Genomic DNA, 23,933 nt, shown 5'->3' with positions numbered 1-23,933 from the left:
TGTCCGCACGCCCGCAAGGAGTTAAAGGAATAGTAGAATCTACACTTCAGCGATCCTGGTAGTCTTAAAACTACCAGGGAGTTGGGTCGCCGCGTCGCCCATCCGCCTCGACCGGTGAGACAGCAAGCCTCACGGCTTGCTGTCCACCTCCACCGACTGGCTTGTCCGGGGCCAGTCTTTCGTGGGAAACGCAATAAATTGCGTTTCTCTCTGAGCTTCTGCCTTGTATAAGGCTCAAGGAGCTCGGAGGGAAACGCAATTTATGCTTGCATAGTTTGTGTCGGTGTCCGCACGACCTTCCCCTCCGGGCAAGAAGGAGTTAAAGGACCGGCCCAATCAGCGAGCGCGCTTCCACCAAACACCGACCGTCCAGCCATCTAGTGGCGGCTTTGGGAGTTAGCCCAGACCCGATCACTGGTAAAGGGGGGAGCAAGCTTCTCAAACTTTACATAGTGGCTGGCAAAACGGCAAGTCCCCTGTGATTGCCGTCGACCTTCAGGGGCTGGCCTGTCCGGGGCCAGTCGCCTGAAGGAGAGACCATAGACTCTGTCTTCCTCCACATCTGTGCCTTGAGCCAGGTGCTGGAGGACGAACATAGCCTATGCTAAACACTGACTGTGTTGCCGTCCGCACGCCCGTTTTTCGGAGTTAATGGGGCAACATAGTCAATGTCTGTCTCTAGCCCAGTCACGGCCTCGCGCGTCCATCACATGTGATGGATCCACGACGGCCTTCAAGGCTGACGGTCCCAGGGGGGGTGGAGGACCAAACCCTGCAAGAAGAAGACGACTCCAGTGATGACGACTGCCTGGTAATCGACCTTGATGAGTCTACTGCATGGATGACGACGACCGCCGGCCATGAGGTCGCCCTTGGCGAGGCGGCCTCAAGGAGGACCATACTCCCCCACTCTAGGGTCAGTCTTGGGAGGCTGGCTCAGGGTGGGGTCGACGCCCGAGGCAGAAAAGCGGGGGTCAGCGCTGTGAGGCTGGCCCACTCCACGAACAACACCGGGGTCGCCCTTGGCGAGGCGGCCTCGAGGAGGACCATACTCCCTTGCCCTGGGGCCAGTCCTGTGCGGCTGGCTCAGGGTAAGGTCGACGCGCAGGGTGTGGAAGGAGATGTGAGGATACCCCGTGACTCCACCAGCACCACCGGGGTCGCCCTTGGCGAGGCGGCCTCGAGGAGGACCATACTCCCTTGCCCTGGGGCCAGTCCTGTGCGGCTGGCTCAGGGTAAGGTCGACGCGCAGGGTGTGGAAGGAGATGTGAGGCTACCCCGTGACTCCACCAGCACCACCGGGGTCGCCCTTGGCGAGGCGGCCTCGAGGAGGACCATACTCCCTTGCCCTGGGGCCAGTCCTGTGCGGCTGGCTCAGGGTAAGGTCGACGCGCAGGGTGTGGAAGGAGATGTGAGGATACCCCGTGACTCCACCAGCACCACCGGGGTCGCCCTTGGCGAGGCGGCCTCGAGGAGGACCATACTCCCTTGCCCTGGGGCCAGTCCTGTGCGGCTGGCTCAGGGTAAGGTCGACGCGCAGGGTGTGGAAGGAGATGTGAGGCTACCCCGTGACTCCACCAGCACCACCGGGGTCGCCCTTGGCGAGGCGGCCTCGAGGAGGACCATACTCCCTTGCCCTGGGGCCAGTCCTGTGCGGCTGGCTCAGGGTAAGGTCGACGCACAGGGTGTGGAAGGAGATGTGAGGCTACCCCGTGACTCCACCAGCACCACCGGGGTCGCCCTTGGCGAGGCGGCCTCGAGGAGGACCATACTCCCTTGCCCTGGGGCCAGTCCTGTGCGGCTGGCTCAGGGCAAGGTCGACGCGCAGGGTGTGGAAGGAGATGTGAGGATACCCCGTGACTCCACCAGCACCACCGGGGTCGCCCTTGGCGAGGCGGCCTCGAGGAGGACCATACTCCCTTGCCCTGGGGCCAGTCCTGTGCGGCTGGCTCAGGGTAAGGTCGACGCGCAGGGTGTGGAAGGAGATGTGAGGATACCCCGTGACTCCACCAGCACCACCGGGGTCGCCCTTGGCGAGGCGGCCTCGAGGAGGACCATACTCCCTTGCCCTGGGGCCAGTCCTGTGCGGCTGGCTCAGGGTAAGGTCGACACGCAGGGTGTGGAAGGAGATGTGAGGCTACCCCGTGACTCCACCAGCACCACCGGGGTCGCCCTTGGCGAGGCGGCCTCGAGGAGGACCATACTCCCTTGCCCTGGGGCCAGTCCTGTGCGGCTGGCTCAGGGTAAGGTCGACGCGCAGGGTGTGGAAGGAGATGTGAGGATACGCCGTGACTCCACCAGCACCACCGGGGTCGCCCTTGGCGAGGCGGCCTCGAGGAGGACCGTACTCCCTTGCCCTGGGGCCAGTCCTGTGCGGCTGGCTCAGGGTAAGGTCGACGCGCAGGGTGTGGAAGGAGATGTGAGGCTACCCCGTGACTCCACCAGCACCACCGGGGTCGCCCTTGGCGAGGCGGCCTCGAGGAGGACCATACTCCCTTGCCCTGGGGCCAGTCCTGTGCGGCTGGCTCAGGGTAAGGTCGACGCGCAGGGTGTGGAAGGAGATGTGAGGATACCCCGTGACTCCACCAGTACCACCGGGGTCGCCCTTGGCGAGGCGGCCTCGAGGAGGACCTCTACTGGGACCACCTTCGGCAGGACAAACCCGGGGACCAGGAATGTGAAAGTAGTCCCTGATGAGATGATCACCATCAGCGATGACAGCCCCGAGGACGACCCGGATATGTTGGCTCCAAGGACGACCCCATCTAGGACGCCGTTCTACAGTTTTACATCGAGGGTCGGCCTAGGCGACTTAATCAGATCAGCTGGCGGAATCGGCTTAAGCGACCAGACCAATAAGCCCAGATTGGCGGGCGCTTCACACCTGAGGTCCGGCTCGACGCCCGCGGATCGGGGGGTCGGCACCAGCGACGCAAGCCCCGGGGTCGGCTCCAGCGACACTAGCCCTAGGGCTGACGCCACCAACAAACAATTAAGGGCTGGAGCAGGCAATACACCCCTGAGGGCAGGCCCTGGCAGTGCCAGGACATACACCACTGGGGCCAACCCCAGCGACGACTCCCAGACAGCCATAGTTGTGGAAACTGGACCAGGGGTCGGCGCCAGCGACGTTCGCCCAGGAACACACTACACACGAAAACCCGGTGGTGTTGGGGCCGGAAATTCACCCCTGAGGGCCGGCAATACACCCCTGAGGGCCGGCAAGACACCCCTGAGGGCCGGCAAGACACCCCTGAGGGCCGGCCCTGGCTCCACCAAGATTCCCACCACTAGGGCCGACCCCAGCGACGACTCCCAGACAGCCACAGGCCAGGTGACGGTTTTAGGGGTCGGCGTCAGCGACGAACGGGACTTCTGGGATAGCCCTGTCTCCCAAAGACCCCGGAACAGGCGCTATACATTCAGGAGGGTACAGAATGAATCCGACAGCAGCAATGACAGCCGGGATGCCCTAACAATGAGCCAGGAGATCAACGGGCTCCTGAACCACGTGAGGAACGGAACCCCTGGAGGAATAAACGATCAGAATAACACACAAAGACCCCCCAACCGTGGGTCCCCTGCCCCTGGAGAAGAGAACAACGCGAACAGGGCAGCCCCAGACACCCCAAGTGCGGACCAACAGCCACAAAGACAGGGAACAACCCTCATCATTTGGTTCCCACTTCCAAGACACTTCAAGTGCACCGAGACCGCCTGCCCCCACGTCCACTCAGGGAAATCATGGACGTGTCAAAGAGTTTCCCTAGTGAGACACCTGAGTGGTGGCCACAACATTAAGATCGGGCGAACAAGATACAAGTGTGCAGGGTGCAGAAAAACGTTGGGACAAAGACCGTCCACCCACTCATGTGCTCGGCTTCAAGGTATTATGGCAGCAAGACAAGATGACAGCGTCCAGTTAGCGTTCCCATGTAACAGACCGAATTGCGACTTTTCATGCAATTCAGTCATAGGGAAAATGAGTCATGAACTGTACCACGTGAGACGAACAGGCCCGGAACGACGGAACGACAACCAACAGGACCCAGAAGGAAGGGAGCCACCCCGCACCCAAGCACCTGACCCAGCACCTCACCGCCCTGACACCCTACCCCCCCCACCCACCAACCCCATCCTTGAACCCACACCACCACCACCCGCATCACCTATTCCTTTATCCCCAGTACCATCCCCCACCCCCTCACCCCCACCAATCCTACCCCCTCTCCAGCACCCACAGCCTCACCGACCACCCCCCCCTCTATCACCCATTGTGATACAGGTTCCTTTCCCCCAACACCCCTCTCCTATCCACCCTGACCCCACAGGGCATGAGGACGAAGACCGGGCCTCCCCAGAGGCGAGCGGCGAGGACGACAATGAAGACCACGTGGGTGATGTGTCTCAAATACTTGACAACGGTGATGAAGCGGTACGGCTAGATCAAGAACCAGACGAGGCCGACCAACAAGAACTGCAACCAGATGAGGCGACCCAAGACTGGGCACTTGAACCCTTCTACGCTCCCCTACTGGCACTGCTACGCTCCCCGGACTGAGGCGAGTTCTCGAGCCTCCTGAACGAAATTACAGAAGCGGTCCAAGCCCACTGCAACATCCGGGTAGACGAGAGTAGACCAGCCCCCCCGGCCATCGATGTCAACAACTGCAAGGCGATCCAACGCCTTTACAGAAGGAACAGACGAAGGGCAGTGAGGCTGATCACATCAGGAGAAAGTCGCCGCTGTGAGATCCCCTGTGAGACCATAGAGAGGCATTTCTCAGAGGTCCTAGCCGCTCAACCACCAATAGAAGACCCAGCCACACTCCAGTCCATACCGGAAGCACAGGAAGATCGCGCTGAAATTAATCTGGACCCAATTAGAGAAGGGGAAGTGGGGGTTAGGCTGATGAGAGCTGAAAACAGCGCCCCTGGGAATGACAGAATCACCTACAGACACTGGAAACAGGCTGACCCTGACTGTAAGGTGATAGCGGCGATATTCAACATCTGCCTGCAACAGAAAAAGATCCCCCAGGACTGGAAAACGTCAAGAACCATCCTCATTCCCAAGGATGGTGACCCACACGACATCAATAATTGGCGGCCCATTGCTCTGTGTAGGACAATCTACAAGTTATACACAGGAGTTCTGGCCGCAAGACTGAGGAGATGGATTGAGCAAAATCAGGCCCTGTGCTCTGCGCAAAAAGGATTTATGGCATCAGACGGGGTCCTTGAGCACAATTACATCATCCAGCACTACCTTGACGAGGCACGAGACAGCAACAAAGAGATTTGCATTGCGTCACTTGACCTCACAAACGCCTTTGGTTCCGTGCCATTAGAACTCATCGACGCCTCCCTCACACGGATGGGCGTGGGAGCAGACTTTGTCACGGTGATCCAGGGCATTACAAGAGGAAATTCCACCAAGATTCAAACGGCGAGTGGTGAAACAAATGATATCCCAGCTGATTGCGGGGTCAGACAAGGATGCCCCATCAGTGGCTTATTGTTCAACATCGCAATTGAACCTATAGTGAGGTCCATCATCAACACCGGACTACAAGCAGACCCAGGTCTCAAGCATCCCTGCCTTGCCTACGCAGATGACATAACCCTGCTCTCCAGGACAGCGGAAGGCCTACAGAACCTCATCAACATCACCTCTGCAGCCTGTGAAGAGTTGCACCTAAAACTCAACCCAAGGAAATGCTCGTCAATGCACATGTCTGGACGACAACCAAGGGGAATGCGAAACTCCATATTTACAATAGGGGAATCGCAGATTTGCAGCAGACGAGATGGGGAGGAAACCAAATTCCTAGGTAGACCGGTAGGTTTCCACCTCCTCCCGAACGCAAATGCAATCGATGAGTTCAAGCAACTAGGCGTAGCCATAATGTCAAGTAAATTGGCTCCCTGGCAGAGGATCGATGCCCTGAAGTCCTTCGTCTTCCCAACAACGGTGTTCGCCATGAGAACTTGGCAACTGAGAAAGGGAGACTGGCAGGAACTTGATGACCGTTTAAGACCACTAATAAAAGAAACTCTATACCTGCCACAGCGGGCAACCAATGGCTACCTGTATGGAAAGAGTGCAGCAGGCTCGTGCGGCATACCCCTCGCCGCAGAAGACTCTGACATATTCGTCATAGACTCCGCATTCAAACTTCTCACCACGCCGGATCTAGAAACGAGGAATATCGCCAGGGACGACTGCAAGAGAGTAACGTCGCGAAGAATTCGCCAAGAAGCAACTCTGGAAAATGTATGCCAGTATCTCTCAAAAGACGACTTGGAACAAAGACCCTCTGGACATGAGACGCTCTGGTCAAGAGCCCGCAACTCGTCAGGAAGGTTGAACACCAAGTGGTCTACAGACGGAGATGCATTGGAAGTCTGTTGTGGGGAGAGAACTATGACTCACAAAGAAAGAAGGTTGGTCGCAAGGAACATCAGAAACCATCACAGAGGCCTTCGCGACGACGACCTGAGAAGTAAACCTGACCAGGGGAAAGTCATGGAGCAAGTTGGGAGGGAGAGGGCTTCGTCTGCATTTATTAGGGACGGGGCTTTTACAACCTTTGCTGACTGGCGTTTCATCCACAGGGCACGACTGAATCTTCTACCCCTAAACGGAGCCCGCCGATTCAACATCAACGGAGACCAACGGTGTAGGAGATGTCGCCACCAGAACGAGACGCTACCCCACGTCATCAACCATTGCCTGAGGCTATCAAATGCGATGATCCAGCGACACAACGCGCTGGTCGATCGTATCCTGAAGGCCTCAGAAGGAAGACACTGGAAGATCATTTCCACTAACCGGCAAGTTCCAGGAACGAACAATGTACTAAGACCAGACATTGTTCTAGAAAAAAACGGAGAGGTGATGCTGATTGACGTCACTTGCCCCTTCGAAAACGGACCAGACGCCTTCGCAGAAGCTAGACTAGGCAAAGAAGAAAAGTATGCAGAGCTAGCAGCGACAATGAGACGGACCTACAGGCAGGTCACTGTATATGCCTTTATTGTAGGATCACTCGGATCATACGACCCTAAGAACGACAAACCAATGAACAGGCTGGCCTCTAGAAGATATCAGAGGCTGTTTAGGAGGCTATGCGTGAGCGACACCATCCGGTGGTCACGGATGATGTACATAGAGCACATCACAGGCGCTCGACAATACTAGTTTACATGTCTGTACCTTTTTCTCATTTCAGAATATCAATTTGTATATTACATCTGTTTTGAGTTTTTTAATGGCAGACGGCACAATGTAAATAAAGATCCCTTAACAACTATGTATGAAAATGTATATTGTATTCTATGTACACCAATGTAACTATGTACCCATGCACCCTTGTGAAGACACAAGGCTATTGTAAGCAATATGTAAAACATTCGTCAATAAAAAATTAAATCTGTTCTTATCAGCTTAATATCTGATACGATCCCCATGTGGGATCCTCGATATTAAACTGATTTTTGCAACATGGCGAAGTGCTAGGAGCTTGCTCCACCTTTGCCGCGGATCGGCCCGGTATTGCAGTACCTCTGGGATCGGTCCACTCCCTTCGGGGAGACCAAAAACAACCCTATCAACTAGTCAAAATCAAGTAGGAGACGATTATGTTAATTGGTTATGTACATTAATGAATCGTGTTAATTTGAATTGCAGTAATTACTTCACACCAGCCAACATCGTATGAGGAAAAAGCCTTGGAACGAGCAGCAGAAGTGAGTCGTCAGTCGAGTCCGGGTTTGATGGGTCGAAGCTGAACAACTGCAACGAGTTAGAGGGAAGGAAGGAAGGAAGGAAGGAAGGAAGGAAGGAAGGAAGGAAGGAAGGAAGGAAGGAAGGAAGGAAGGAAGGAAGGAAGGAAGGAAGGAAGGAGAAAGAAGGAGAAAGAAGGAGAGTGAGGTGAGTAATATCATTTAATAACTTTAGATTAAAGATTATGTGCGAGCAAAGAAATACGATGGTTGGTGTGGAAGGAAAGAAGTTGATTTTATGAATGGGGGGTTGCCAGTTAGTGCAATTTTAATTGATTTTGTTTGTTTTCTGAGATAGGTTATATAGGGTGAAGTTTTTCTCTATTTATATAAGTGTGGAAACTGGTTTAGGTAGCTTAGTGGTTTGTTATGAAAAGGCTGGTAGAGATGGGTTGAATAGTGTTAGACTTGTGTCTGCATTTACTGGAGAACTGGATTTGGTATTTAAATGGCATCTAATATGATGTGGTCATTGTGCAAATAAACTCTAAATCAACGGGTTTACTATGATCGAGAACCTAACTATAATAGTTACCCATTGTTGGCATGCTATTCTCTTTTTTTACGAAATTACTTACTCACTCTCCCTTGTGAGTGAGGGAGGGAGGAGTGTGTGTGTATATCACTCGGAATTCCTTAGTCGGCTCTGACGGCGAAATTATATTCATACATACATCAAGATTAGACGTTTATCTATTTAATTTACCATTGCTGGAATGTACCAATGCGTAATAAAGACGAAATTCGACTTGAGATGGAGGGAGGTGTTGCTTTGGTGTGGTTTTACACGGCAACTCAACGATCGTTTGCCACTTCCACGCTTGCCTGCCAGCCGGCCAGCCACTAGCCTCAAAGTGAATTCCAGTGTCTTGATTAGCTTTACAATCCATCATTTACCTCAATACACACTAACAATGTGTATTTATATACTTCAATCGAGCATTCGATGCACACATTCACCTGTAATATATACGTCAATGAAACCCAGAACCCACCCAAGTTCAAGCGCACCTGCACTCTCACCCCTCTCCATTTGAATGCTAGTTTCCTATTTAGATTTCAAATGCTTCATTCACCCCTCTAAACACCACCGACGTATATTTACATTCTTTATTTAGGCAATGTATGCAGGCACACATTCATTCACGTAAAATAACGAATAAAATTGATATAGAATCTACTATAATTTGCAAAGCGACCAACCACCAAATGTCATTGTGAAAGCTAGTTTCGTAATTAGCTTTGCAATACTTCATTTACCTCCCTAAACACCAACAATGACCGAGTATTTGTATACTCGGTAAAAGCGATGGATGGATTCCTTACACATTCACATATATTAAGCAATGAATTTGCTATAGTACCTACAGTACTCAGACTTCTCGAATTACTTACATCTTCTTATATCTTAGCTTTGTTGTTCATTCAACAACAGAGTCGTTTTCCAGGGAATCGCGTTATGTTAGATGATGCATCGCCTCGCCTCGCCTCGCATGGCATCGAATCGCATGTCATTGCATCGCATCGCATTGAACTGCATGGTATTGAATCACAAGGCATTGAATGGCATGGCATGGCATGGCATGGCATGGCATGGCATCACGTCACGTCTCTCGTCTCTCGTCTCTCGTCTCTCGTCTCTCGTCTCTAGTCTCTAGTCTCTAGTCTCTAGTCTCTAGTCTCTAGTCTCTCGTCTCTCGTCTCTCGTCTCTCGTCTCTCGTCTCTCGTCTCTCGTCTCTCGTCTCTCGTCTCTCGTCTCTCGTCTCTCGTCTCTCGTCTCTCGTCTCTCGTCTCTCGTCTCTCGTCTCTCGTCTCTCGCCTCTCGCCTCTCGCCTCTCGCCTCTCGCCTCTCGCCTCTCGCCTCTCGCCTCTAGCCTCTAGCCTCTAGCCTCTAGCCTCTAGCCTCTCGCCACCCAGCCCTGCCTCGCTTCGCCTCGTCTCCGGTTTGTGAAAACGATGTATCAAGCAAAGTGTTAGATGTGAAAAAGTCGTGATATATATACAAAAATGGAATAGTTGGCGCGTAATAGTGCTGTTCGTTTTCTGTTATGGTATCAGAGAGAGAACGTCTCCTATTTATATTTTTTGACGAGCGTTGGCGTAACAGGCCCCTTGCACTTTTAATTCGTTATTGTACTTTTCAAAAGCTGTAGCTACCTTAAGACACATGACAAATGGAGGTTTATGTATTAGAGTTAAGCGCTATACTCCCTGGCCAGGAGCGAATTCGTGAAACGCCACGCGAGTCTGTTTACCACTTTGCCGCCAGTTACATATTCACTACTCATGAATGAAACCATGTAATATCATGAATTTGCATATATATATAAATTCATTGATCAGGTAAGAAATGGTTAAAGCCTTTACTGCATGGCGTTTATATGTATGCTTGAATTCGAATATTACTCAACGATAATCACATGCCCTTTTGCAATTGAAACTCGCTACGTGGTTTCTAGCCGCAATTGTTGCCTGGTGTTGCAGAGCAACCATGCATCCTATCGCTTCTCGGCCTTTTGGCTAAGATCAAAGTGTAGTACTGTACTATTGTCCGCACGCCCGCAAGGAGTTAAAGGAATAGTAGAATCTACACTTCAGCGATCCTGGTAGTCTTAAAACTACCTGTGGGAAGAGGGAGTTGGGTCGCCGCGTCGCCCATCCGCCTCGACCGGTGAGACAGCAAGCCTCACGGCTTGCTGTCCACCTCCACCGACTGGCTTGTCCGGGGCCAGTCTTTCGGTGGGAAACGCAATAAATTGCGTTACTCTCTGAGCTTCTGCCTTGTACAAGGCTCAAGGAGCTCGGAGGGAAACTCAATTTATGCTTGCATAGATTGTGTCGGTGTCCGCACGACCTTCCCCTCCGGGTAAGAAGGAGTTAAAGGACCGGCCCAATCAGCGAGCGCGCTTCCACCAACACCGACCGTCCAGCCATCTAGTGGCGGCTTTGGGAGTTAGCCCAGACCCGATCACTGGTAAAGGGGGGAGCAAGCTTCTCAAACTTTACATAGTGGCTGGCAAAACGGCAAGTCCCCTGTGATTGCCGTCGACCTTCAGGGGCTGGCCTGTCCGGGGCCAGTCGCCTGAAGGAGAGACCATAGACTCTGTCTTCCTCCACATCTGTGCCTTGAGCCAGGTGCTGGAGGACGAACATAGCCTATGCTAAACACTGACTGTGTTGTCGTCCGCACGCCCGTTTTTCGGAGTTAATGGGGCAACATAGTCAATGTCTGTCTCTAGCCCAGTCACGGCCTCGTGCGTCCATCACATGTGATGGATCCACGACGGCCTTCAAGGCTGACGGTCCCATGGGAGGTGGAGGACCAAACCCTGCAGGCGACAACCCAGGTCGCTGCCCACAGACACAACCCACACCACACCGGCCGCCAGAACGATGGACCAGCAGCATTGGTGGGAACCGAGGTCGACCTTGGTGAGTCGGCCTCGGTGCTCAAGACGGACAATGACTCAAGGACGACTACATGCCCTGTCCCTAGTGATGCAAGAATGGAAGAAGACGACTCCAGTGACGACGACTGCCTGGTAATCGACCTTGATGAGTCCACTGCATGGATGACGACGACCGCCGGCCATGAGGTCGCCCTTGGCGAGGCGGCCTCAAGGAGGACCATACTCCCCCACTCTGGGGTCAGTCTTGGGAGGCTGGCTCGGGGTGGGGTCGACGCCCGAGGCAGAAAAGCGGGGGTCAGCGCTGTGAGGCTGGCCCACTCCACGAACAACACCGGGGTCGCCCTTGGCGAGGCGGCCTCGAGGAGGACCATACTCCCTTGCCCTGGGGCCAGTCCTGTGCGGCTGGCTCAGGGTAAGGTCGACGCGCAGGGTGTGGAAGGAGATGTGAGGATACCCCGTGACTCCACCAGCACCACCGGGGTCGCCCTTGGCGAGGCGGCCTCGAGGAGGACCATACTCCCTTGCCCTGGGGCCAGTCCTGTGCGGCTGGCTCAGGGTAAGGTCGACGCGCAGGGTGTAGGAGGAGATGTGAGGATAGCCCGTGATTCCACCAGCACCACCGGGGTCGCCCTTGGCGAGGCGGCCTCGAGGAGGACCATACTCCCTTGCCCTGGGGCCAGTCCTGTGCGGCTGGCTCAGGGTAAGGTCGACGCGCAGGGTGTAGGAGGAGATGTGAGGATACCCCGTGACTCCACCAGCACCACCGGGGTCGCCCTTGGCGAGGCGGCCTCGAGGAGGACCATACTCCCTTGCCCTGGGGCCAGTCCTGTGCGGCTGGCTCAGGGTAAGGTCGACGCGCAGGGTGTGGAAGGAGATGTGAGGATACCCCGTGACTCCACCAGCACCACCGGGGTCGCCCTTGGCGAGGCGGCCTCGAGGAGGACCATACTCCCTTGCCCTGGGGCCAGTCCTGTGCGGCTGGCTCAGGGTAAGGTCGACGCGCAGGGCGTGGAAGGAGATGTGAGGATACCCCGCGACTCCACCAGCACCACCGGGGTCGCCCTTGGCGAGGCGGCCTCGAGGAGGACCATACTCCCTTGCCCTGGGGCCAGTCCTGTGCGGCTGGCTCAGGGTAAGGTCGACGCGCAGGGTGTGGAAGGAGATGTGAGGATACCCCGTGACCCCACCAGCACCACCGGGGTCGCCCTTGGCGAGGCGGCCTCGAGGAGGACCATACTCCCTTGCCCTGGGGCCAGTCCTGTGCGGCTGGCTCAGGGTAAGGTCGACGCGCAGGGTGTGGAAGGAGATGTGAGGATACCCCGTGACTCCACCAGCACCACCGGGGTCGCCCTTGGCGAGGCGGCCTCGAGGAGGACCATACTCCCTTGCCCTGGGGCCAGTCCTGTGCGGCTGGCTCAGGGTAAGGTCGACGCGCAGGGTGTGGAAGGAGATGTGAGGATACCCCGTGACTCCACCAGCACCACCGGGGTCGCCCTTGGCGAGGCGGCCTCGAGGAGGACCATACTCCCTTGCCCTGGGGCCAGTCCTGTGCGGCTGGCTCAGGGTAAGGTCGACGCGCAGGGTGTGGAAGGAGATGTGTGGCTACCCCGTGACTCCACCAGCACCACCGGGGTCGCCCTTGGCGAGGCGGCCTCGAGGAGGACCATACTCCCTTGCCCTGGGGCCAGTCCTGTGCGGCTGGCTCAGGGTAAGGTCGACGCGCAGGGTGTGGAAGGAGAAGTGAGGATACCCCGTGACTCCACCAGCACCACCGGGGTCGCCCTTGGCGAGGCGGCCTCGAGGAGGACCATACTCCCTTGCCCTGGGGCCAGTCCTGTGCGGCTGGCTCAGGGTAAGGTCGACGCACAGGGTGTGGAAGGAGATGTGAGGCTACCCCGTGACTCCACCAGCACCACCGGGGTCGCCCTTGGCGAGGCGGCCTCGAGGAGGACCACACTCCCTTGCCCTGGGGCCAGTCCTGTGCGGCTGGCTCAGGGAAAGGTCGACTCGACAAACGAGAGGAAGGAGGCCAGTGCTACGAGGCCGGCTACCGACGATACTAGACGCCCCGAGGTCGCCCTTGGCGAGGCGGCCCCGAGAGGGACCTCTACTGGGACCACCTTCGGCAGGACAAACCCGGGGACCAGGAATGTGAAAGTGGTCCCTGATGAGATGATCACCATCAGCGACGACAGCCCCGAGGACGACCCGGATATGTTGGCTCCAAGGACGACCCCATCTAGGACGCCGTTCTACAGCTTTACATCGAGGGTCGGCCCAGGCGACTTAATCAGATCAGCTGGCGGAATCGGCTTAAGCGACCAGACCAATAAGCCCAGATTGGCGGGCGCTTCACACCTGAGGTCCGGCTCGACGCCCGCGGATCGGGGGGTCGGCACCAGCGACGCAAGCCCCGGGGTCGGCTCCAGCGACACTAGCCCTAAGGCTGACTCCACCAACAAACAATTAAGGGCTGGAGCAGGCAATACACCCCTGAGGGCAGGCCCTGGCAGTACCAGGACATACACCACTGGGGCCAACCCCAGCGACGACTCCCAGACAGCCATAGTTGCGGAGACTGGACCAGGGGTCGGCGCCAGCGACGTTCGCCCAGGAACACACCACACACGAAAACCCGGTAGGATTGGGGCCGGCAATTCACCCCTGAGGGCCGGCAATACACCCCTGAGGGCCAGCAAGACACCCCTGAGGGCCGGCCCTGGCTCCACCAAGATTTCCACCACTAGGGCCGACCCCAGCGACAACTCCCAGACAGCCACAGGCCAGGTGACGGTTTTGGGGGTCGGCGCCAGCGACGAACGAGACTTCTGGGATAGCCCTGTCTCCCAAAGACCCCGGAACAGGCGCTATACATTCAGGAGGGTCCAGAATGAATCCGACAGCAGCAATGACAGCCAGGATGCCCTAACAATGAGCCAGGAGATCAACGGGCTCCTGAACCAAGTGAGGAACGGAACCCCTGGAGGAATAATCGATCAGAATAATACACAAAGACCCCCCAACCATGGGTCCCCCGCCCCTGGAGAAGAGAACAACGCGAACAGGGCAGCCCCTGACACCCCAAGTGCGGACCAACAGCCACAAAGACAGGGAACAACCCTCATCATTTGGTTCCCACTACCGAGACACTTCAAGTGCACTGAGACCGCCTGCCCCCACGTCCACTCAGGGAAATCATGGACGTGTCAAAGAGTTTCCCTAGTGAGACACCTGAGTGGTGGCCACAACATTAAGATCGGGCAAACAAAATACAAGTGTGCAGGGTGCAGAAAAACGTTGGGACTAAGACCGTCCACCCACTCATGTGCTCGGCTTCAAGGTATTATGGCAGCAAGACAAGATGACAGCGTCCAGCTAGCGTTCCCATGTAACAGACCGAATTGCGACTTTTCATGCAATTCAGTCATAGGGAAAATGAGTCATGAGCTGTACCACGTGAGACGAACAGGCCCGGAGCGACGGAACGACAACCAACAGGACCCAGACGGAAGGGAGCCACCCCGCACCCAAGCACCTGACCCAGCACCTCACCGCCCTGACACCCTACCCCCCCCACCCACCAACCCCACTCCACCACCACCCGCATCACCTATTCCTTTATCCCCAGTACCATCCCCCACCCCCTCACCCCCGCCACCACCACCCGCATCACCTATTCCGCTATCCCCAGTACCATCCCCCACCCCCTCACCCCCACCAATCCTACCCCCTCTCCAGCACCCACAGCCTCACCGACCACCCCCCCCTCTATCACCCATTGTGATACAGGTTCCTTTCACCCAACACCCCTCTCCTATCCACCCTGATCCCACAGGGCGTGAGGACGAAGACCGGGCCTCCCCAGAGGCGAGCGGCGAGGACGACAATGAAGACCACGGGGGAGATGTGTCTCAAATACTTGACAACGGTGGTGAAGCGGTACGGCTAGATCAAGAACCAGACGAGGCCGACCAACAAGAACTGCAACCAGATGAGGCGACCCAAGACTGGGCACTAGAACCCTTCTACGCTCCCCTGCTGGCACTGCTACGCTCCCCGAACTGGGACGAGTTCTCGAGCCTCCTGAATGAAATTACAGAAGCGGTCCAAGCCCACTGCAACATCCGGATAGACGAGAGTAGACCAGCCCCCCCAGCCATCGATGTCAACAACTGCAAGGCGATCCAACGCCTTTACAGAAGGAACAGACGAAGGGCAGTGAGGCTGATCACATCAGGAGAAAGTCGCCGCTGTGAGATCCCCTGTGAGACCATAGAAAGGCATTTCTCAGAAGTCCTAGCCGCTCAACCACCAATAGAAGACCCAGCCACACTTCAGTCCATATCGGATGCACAGGAAGATCGCGCTGAAATTAATCTGGACCCAATTAGAGAAGGGGAAGTGGGGGTGAGGCTGATGAGAGCTGAAAACAGCGCCCCTGGGAATGACAGAATCACCTACAGACACTGGAAACAGGCTGACCCTGACTGTAAGGTGATAGCGGCGATATTCAACATCTGCCTGCAACAGAAAAAGATCCCCCAGGACTGGAAAACGTCAAGAACCATCCTCATTCCCAAGGATGGTGACCCACACGACATCAATAATTGGCGGCCCATTGCTCTGTGTAGGACAATCTACAAGCTATACACAGGAGTTCTGGCCGCAAGACTGAGGAGATGGATTGAGCAAAATCAGGCCCTGTGCTCTGCGCAAAAAGGATTTATGGCATCAGACGGGGTCCTTGAGCACAATTACATCATCCAGCACTACCTTGACGAGGCACGAGACAGCAACAAAGAGATTTGCATTGCGTCACTTGACCTCACAAACGCCTTTGGTTCCGTGCCATTAGAACTCATCGACGCCTCCCTCACACGGATGGGCGTGGGAGCAGACTTTGTCACGGTGATCCAGGGCATTACAAGAGGAAATTCCACCAAGATTCAAACGGCGAGTGGTGAAACAAATGATATCCCAGCTGATTGCGGGGTCAGACAAGGATGCCCCATCAGTGGCTTATTGTTCAACATCGCAATTGAACCTATAGTGAGGTCCATCATCAACACCGGACTACAAGCAGACCCAGGTCTCAAGCATCCCTGCCTTGCCTACGCAGATGACATAACCCTGCTCTCCAGGACAGCGGAAGGCCTACAGAACCTCATCAACATCACCTCTGCAGCCTGTGAAGAGTTGCACCTAAAACTCAACCCAAGGAAATGCTCGTCAATGCACATGTCTGGACGACAACCAAGGGGAATGCGAAACTCCATATTTACAATAGGGGAATCGCAGATTTGCAGCAGACGAGATGGGGAGGAAACCAAATTCCTAGGTAGACCGGTAGGTTTCCACCTCCTCCCGAACGCAAATGCAATCGATGAGTTCAAGCAACTAGGCGTAGCCATAATGTCAAGTAAATTGGCTCCCTGGCAGAGGATCGATGCCCTGAAGTCCTTCGTCTTCCCAACAACGGTGTTCGCCATGAGAACTTGGCAACTGAGAAAGGGAGACTGGCAGGAACTTGATGACCGTTTAAGACCACTAATAAAAGAAACTCTATACCTGCCACAGCGGGCAACCAATGGCTACCTGTATGGAAAGAGTGCAGCAGGCTCGTGCGGCATACCCCTCGCCGCAGAAGACTCTGACATATTCGTCATAGACTCCGCATTCAAACTTCTCACCACGCCGGATCTAGAAACGAGGAATATCGCCAGGGACGACTGCAAGAGAGTAACGTCGCGAAGAATTCGCCAAGAAGCAACTCTGGAAAATGTATGCCAGTATCTCTCAAAAGACGACTTGGAACAAAGACCCTCTGGACATGAGACGCTCTGGTCAAGAGCCCGCAACTCGTCAGGAAGGTTGAACACCAAGTGGTCTACAGACGGAGATGCATTGGAAGTCTGTTGTGGGGAGAGAACTATGACTCACAAAGAAAGAAGGTTGGTCGCAAGGAACATCAGAAACCATCACAGAGGCCTTCGCGACGACGACCTGAGAAGTAAACCTGACCAGGGGAAAGTCATGGAGCAAGTTGGGAGGGAGAGGGCTTCGTCTGCATTTATTAGGGACGGGGCTTTTACAACCTTTGCTGACTGGCGTTTCATCCACAGGGCACGACTGAATCTTCTACCCCTAAACGGAGCCCGCCGATTCAACATCAACGGAGACCAACGGTGTAGGAGATGTCGCCACCAGAACGAGACGCTACCCCACGTCATCAACCATTGCCTGAGGCTATCAAATGCGATGATCCAGCGACACAACGCGCTGGTCGATCGTATCCTGAAGGCCTCAGAAGGAAGACACTGGAAGATCATTTCCACTAACCGGCAAGTTCCAGGAACGAACAATGTACTAAGACCAGACATTGTTCTAGAAAAAAACGGAGAGGTGATGCTGATTGACGTCACTTGCCCCTTCGAAAACGGACCAGACGCCTTCGCAGAAGCTAGACTAGGCAAAGAAGAAAAGTATGCAGAGCTAGCAGCGACAATGAGACGGACCTACAGGCAGGTCACTGTATATGCCTTTATTGTAGGATCACTCGGATCATACGACCCTAAGAACGACAAACCAATGAACAGGCTGGCCTCTAGAAGATATCAGAGGCTGTTTAGGAGGCTATGCGTGAGCGACACCATCCGGTGGTCACGGATGATGTACATAGAGCACATCACAGGCGCTCGACAATACTAGTTTACATGTCTGTACCTTTTTCTCATTTCAGAATATCAATTTGTATATTACATCTGTTTTGAGTTTTTTAATGGCAGACGGCACAATGTAAATAAAGATCCCTTAACAACTATGTATGAAAATGTATATTGTATTCTATGTACACCAATGTAACTATGTACCCATGCACCCTTGTGAAGACACAAGGCTATTGTAAGCAATATGTAAAACATTCGTCAATAAAAAATTAAATCTGTTCTTATCAGCTTAATATCTGATACGATCCCCATGTGGGATCCTCGATATTAAACTGATTTTTGCAACATGGCGAAGTGCTAGGAGCTTGCTCCACCTTTGCCGCGGATCGGCCCGGTATTGCAGTACCTCTGGGATCGGTCCACTCCCTTCGGGGAGACCAAAAACAACCCTATCAACTAGTCAAAATCAAGTAGGAGACGATTATGTTAATTGGTTATGTACATTAATGAATCGTGTTAATTTGAATTGCAGTAATTACTTCACACCAGCCAACATCGTATGAGGAAAAAGCCTTGGAACGAGCAGCAGAAGTGAGTCGTCAGTCGAGTCCGGGTTTGATGGGTCGAAGCTGAACAACTGCAACGAGTTAGAGGGAAGGAAGGAAGGAAGGAAGGAAGGAAGGAAGGAAGGAAGGAAGGAAGGAAGGAAGGAAGGAAGGAAGGAAGGAAGGAAGGAAGGAAGGAAGGAGAAAGAAGGAGAAAGAAGGAGAGTGAGGTGAGTAATATCATTTAATAACTTTAGATTAAAGATTATGTGCGAGCAAAGAAATACGATGGTTGGTGTGGAAGGAAAGAAGTTGATTTTATGAATGGGGGGTTGCCAGTTAGTGCAATTTTAATTGATTTTGTTTGTTTTCTGAGATAGGTTATATAGGGTGAAGTTTTTCTCTATTTATATAAGTGTGGAAACTGGTTTAGGTAGCTTAGTGGTTTGTTATGAAAAGGCTGGTAGAGATGGGTTGAATAGTGTTAGACTTGTGTCTGCATTTACTGGAGAACTGGATTTGGTATTTAAATGGCATCTAATATGATGTGGTCATTGTGCAAATAAACTCTAAATCAACGGGTTTACTATGATCGAGAACCTAACTATAATAGTTACCCATTGTTGGCATGCTATTCTCTTTTTTTACGAAATTACTTACTCACTCTCCCTTGTGAGTGAGGGAGGGAGGAGTGTGTGTGTATATCACTCGGAATTCCTTAGTCGGCTCTGACGGCGAAATTATATTCATACATACATCAAGATTAGACGTTTATCTATTTAATTTACCATTGCTGGAATGTACCAATGCGTAATAAAGACGAAATTCGACTTGAGATGGAGGGAGGTGTTGCTTTGGTGTGGTTTTACACGGCAACTCAACGATCGTTTGCCACTTCCACGCTTGCCTGCCAGCCGGCCAGCCACTAGCCTCAAAGTGAATTCCAGTGTCTTGATTAGCTTTACAATCCATCATTTACCTCAATACACACTAACAATGTGTATTTATATACTTCAATCGAGCATTCGATGCACACATTCACCTGTAATATATACGTCAATGAAACCCAGAACCCACCCAAGTTCAAGCGCACCTGCACTCTCACCCCTCTCCATTTGAATGCTAGTTTCCTATTTAGATTTCAAATGCTTCATTCACCCCTCTAAACACCACCGACGTATATTTACATTCTTTATTTAGGCAATGTATGCAGGCACACATTCATTCACGTAAAATAACGAATAAAATTGATATAGAATCTACTATAATTTGCAAAGCGACCAACCACCAAATGTCATTGTGAAAGCTAGTTTCGTAATTAGCTTTGCAATACTTCATTTACCTCCCTAAACACCAACAATGACCGAGTATTTGTATACTCGGTAAAAGCGATGGATGGATTCCTTACACATTCACATATATTAAGCAATGAATTTGCTATAGTACCTACAGTACTCAGACTTCTCGAATTACTTACATCTTCTTATATCTTAGCTTTGTTGTTCATTCAACAACAGAGTCGTTTTCCAGGGAATCGCGTTATGTTAGATGATGCATCGCCTCGCCTCGCCTCGCATGGCATCGAATCGCATGTCATTGCATCGCATCGCATTGAACTGCATGGTATTGAATCACAAGGCATTGAATGGCATGGCATGGCATGGCATGGCATGGCATGGCATCACGTCACGTCTCTCGTCTCTCGTCTCTCGTCTCTCGTCTCTCGTCTCTAGTCTCTAGTCTCTAGTCTCTAGTCTCTAGTCTCTAGTCTCTCGTCTCTCGTCTCTCGTCTCTCGTCTCTCGTCTCTCGTCTCTCGTCTCTCGTCTCTCGTCTCTCGTCTCTCGTCTCTCGTCTCTCGTCTCTCGCCTCTCGCCTCTCGCCTCTCGCCTCTCGCCTCTCGCCTCTCGCCTCTAGCCTCTAGCCTCTAGCCTCTCGCCACCCAGCCCTGCCTCGCTTCGCCTCGTCTCCGGTTTGTGAAAACGATGTATCAAGCAAAGTGTTAGATGTGAAAAAGTCGTGATATATATACAAAAATGGAATAGTTGGCGCGTAATAGTGCTGTTCGTTTTCTGTTATGGTATCAGAGAGAGAACGTCTCCTATTTATATTTTTTGACGAGCGTTGGCGTAACAGGCCCCTTGCACTTTTAATTCGTTATTGTACTTTTCAAAAGCTGTAGCTACCTTAAGACACATGACAAATGGAGGTTTATGTATTAGAGTTAAGCGCTATACTCCCTGGCCAGGAGCGAATTCGTGAAACGCCACGCGAGTCTGTTTACCACTTTGCCGCCAGTTACATATTCACTACTCATGAATGAAACCATGTAATATCATGAATTTGCATATATATATAAATTCATTGATCAGGTAAGAAATGGTTAAAGCCTTTACTGCATGGCGTTTATATGTATGCTTGAATTCGAATATTACTCAACGATAATCACATGCCCTTTTGCAATTGAAACTCGCTACGTGGTTTCTAGCCGCAATTGTTGCCTGGTGTTGCAGAGCAACCATGCATCCTATCGCTTCTCGGCCTTTTGGCTAAGATCAAAGTGTAGTACTGTACTATTGTCCGCACGCCCGCAAGGAGTTAAAGGAATAGTAGAATCTACACTTCAGCGATCCTGGTAGTCTTAAAACTACCAGGGAGTTGGGTCGCCGCGTCGCCCATCCGCCTCGACCGGTGAGACAGCAAGCCTCACGGCTTGCTGTCCACCTCCACCGACTGGCTTGTCCGGGGCCAGTCTTTCGGTGGGAAACGCAATAAATTGCGTTTCTCTCTGAGCTTCTGCCTTGTATAAGGCTCAAGGAGCTCGGAGGGAAACGCAATTTATGCTTGCATAGTTTGTGTCGGTGTCCGCACGACCTTCCCCTCCGGGCAAGAAGGAGTTAAAGGACCGGCCCAATCAGCGAGCGCGCTTCCACCAAACACCGACCGTCCAGCCATCTAGTGGCGGCTTTGGGAGTTAGCCCAGACCCGATCACTGGTAAAGGGGGGAGCAAGCTTCTCAAACTTTACATAGTGGCTGGCAAAACGGCAAGTCCCCTGTGATTGCCGTCGACCTTCAGGGGCTGGCCTGTCCGGGGCCAGTCGCCTGAAGGAGAGACCATAGACTCTGTCTTCCTCCACATCTGTGCCTTGAGCCAGGTGCTGGAGGACGAACATAGCCTATGCTAAACACTGACTGTGTTGCCGTCCGCACGCCCGTTTTTCGGAGTTAATGGGGCAACATAGTCAATGTCTGTCTCTAGCCCAGTCACGGCCTCGCGCGTCCATCACATGTGATGGATCCACGACGGCCTTCAAGGCTGACGGTCCCAGGGGGGGTGGAGGACCAAACCCTGCAAGAAGAAGACGACTCCAGTGATGACGACTGCCTGGTAATCGACCTTGATGAGTCTACTGCATGGATGACGACGACCGCCGGCCATGAGGTCGCCCTTGGCGAGGCGGCCTCAAGGAGGACCATACTCCCCCACTCTAGGGTCAGTCTTGGGAGGCTGGCTCAGGGTGGGGTCGACGCCCGAGGCAGAAAAGCGGGGGTCAGCGCTGTGAGGCTGGCCCACTCCACGAACAACACCGGGGTCGCCCTTGGCGAGGCGGCCTCGAGGAGGACCATACTCCCTTGCCCTGGGGCCAGTCCTGTGCGGCTGGCTCAGGGTAAGGTCGACGCGCAGGGTGTGGAAGGAGATGTGAGGATACCCCGTGACTCCACCAGCACCACCGGGGTCGCCCTTGGCGAGGCGGCCTCGAGGAGGACCATACTCCCTTGCCCTGGGGCCAGTCCTGTGCGGCTGGCTCAGGGTAAGGTCGACGCGCAGGGTGTGGAAGGAGATGTGAGGCTACCCCGTGACTCCACCAGCACCACCGGGGTCGCCCTTGGCGAGGCGGCCTCGAGGAGGACCATACTCCCTTGCCCTGGGGCCAGTCCTGTGCGGCTGGCTCAGGGTAAGGTCGACGCGCAGGGTGTGGAAGGAGATGTGAGGATACCCCGTGACTCCACCAGCACCACCGGGGTCGCCCTTGGCGAGGCGGCCTCGAGGAGGACCATACTCCCTTGCCCTGGGGCCAGTCCTGTGCGGCTGGCTCAGGGTAAGGTCGACGCGCAGGGTGTGGAAGGAGATGTGAGGCTACCCCGTGACTCCACCAGCACCACCGGGGTCGCCCTTGGCGAGGCGGCCTCGAGGAGGACCATACTCCCTTGCCCTGGGGCCAGTCCTGTGCGGCTGGCTCAGGGTAAGGTCGACGCACAGGGTGTGGAAGGAGATGTGAGGCTACCCCGTGACTCCACCAGCACCACCGGGGTCGCCCTTGGCGAGGCGGCCTCGAGGAGGACCATACTCCCTTGCCCTGGGGCCAGTCCTGTGCGGCTGGCTCAGGGCAAGGTCGACGCGCAGGGTGTGGAAGGAGATGTGAGGATACCCCGTGACTCCACCAGCACCACCGGGGTCGCCCTTGGCGAGGCGGCCTCGAGGAGGACCATACTCCCTTGCCCTGGGGCCAGTCCTGTGCGGCTGGCTCAGGGTAAGGTCGACGCGCAGGGTGTGGAAGGAGATGTGAGGATACCCCGTGACTCCACCAGCACCACCGGGGTCGCCCTTGGCGAGGCGGCCTCGAGGAGGACCATACTCCCTTGCCCTGGGGCCAGTCCTGTGCGGCTGGCTCAGGGTAAGGTCGACACGCAGGGTGTGGAAGGAGATGTGAGGCTACCCCGTGACTCCACCAGCACCACCGGGGTCGCCCTTGGCGAGGCGGCCTCGAGGAGGACCATACTCCCTTGCCCTGGGGCCAGTCCTGTGCGGCTGGCTCAGGGTAAGGTCGACGCGCAGGGTGTGGAAGGAGATGTGAGGATACGCCGTGACTCCACCAGCACCACCGGGGTCGCCCTTGGCGAGGCGGCCTCGAGGAGGACCGTACTCCCTTGCCCTGGGGCCAGTCCTGTGCGGCTGGCTCAGGGTAAGGTCGACGCGCAGGGTGTGGAAGGAGATGTGAGGCTACCCCGTGACTCCACCAGCACCACCGGGGTCGCCCTTGGCGAGGCGGCCTCGAGGAGGACCATACTCCCTTGCCCTGGGGCCAGTCCTGTGCGGCTGGCTCAGGGTAAGGTCGACGCGCAGGGTGTGGAAGGAGATGTGAGGATACCCCGTGACTCCACCAGTACCACCGGGGTCGCCCTTGGCGAGGCGGCCTCGAGGAGGACCTCTACTGGGACCACCTTCGGCAGGACAAACCCGGGGACCAGGAATGTGAAAGTAGTCCCTGATGAGATGATCACCATCAGCGATGACAGCCCCGAGGACGACCCGGATATGTTGGCTCCAAGGACGACCCCATCTAGGACGCCGTTCTACAGTTTTACATCGAGGGTCGGCCTAGGCGACTTAATCAGATCAGCTGGCGGAATCGGCTTAAGCGACCAGACCAATAAGCCCAGATTGGCGGGCGCTTCACACCTGAGGTCCGGCTCGACGCCCGCGGATCGGGGGGTCGGCACCAGCGACGCAAGCCCCGGGGTCG

General features: G+C 54.5%; 2 pseudogenes; both read left to right on the top strand.

Annotated features, from left to right (window-relative positions):
• The first annotated feature begins 7,409 nt into the window (after window positions 1-7,409).
• Window positions 7,410-7,589, top strand: LOC138361486 (U2 spliceosomal RNA; annotated as a pseudogene).
• A 10,523-nt stretch (window positions 7,590-18,112) lies between these two features.
• LOC138361484 (U2 spliceosomal RNA) lies at window positions 18,113-18,292 on the top strand (annotated as a pseudogene).
• The last annotated feature ends 5,641 nt before the right edge of the window (window positions 18,293-23,933 follow it).

The sequence above is a fragment of the Procambarus clarkii genome, unplaced genomic scaffold (assembly GCF_040958095.1).
Source record: "Procambarus clarkii isolate CNS0578487 unplaced genomic scaffold, FALCON_Pclarkii_2.0 HiC_scaffold_408, whole genome shotgun sequence".
NCBI lineage: Eukaryota > Metazoa > Arthropoda > Malacostraca > Decapoda > Cambaridae > Procambarus > Procambarus clarkii.
This window is presented reverse-complemented; position numbering and strand designations above follow the sequence as displayed.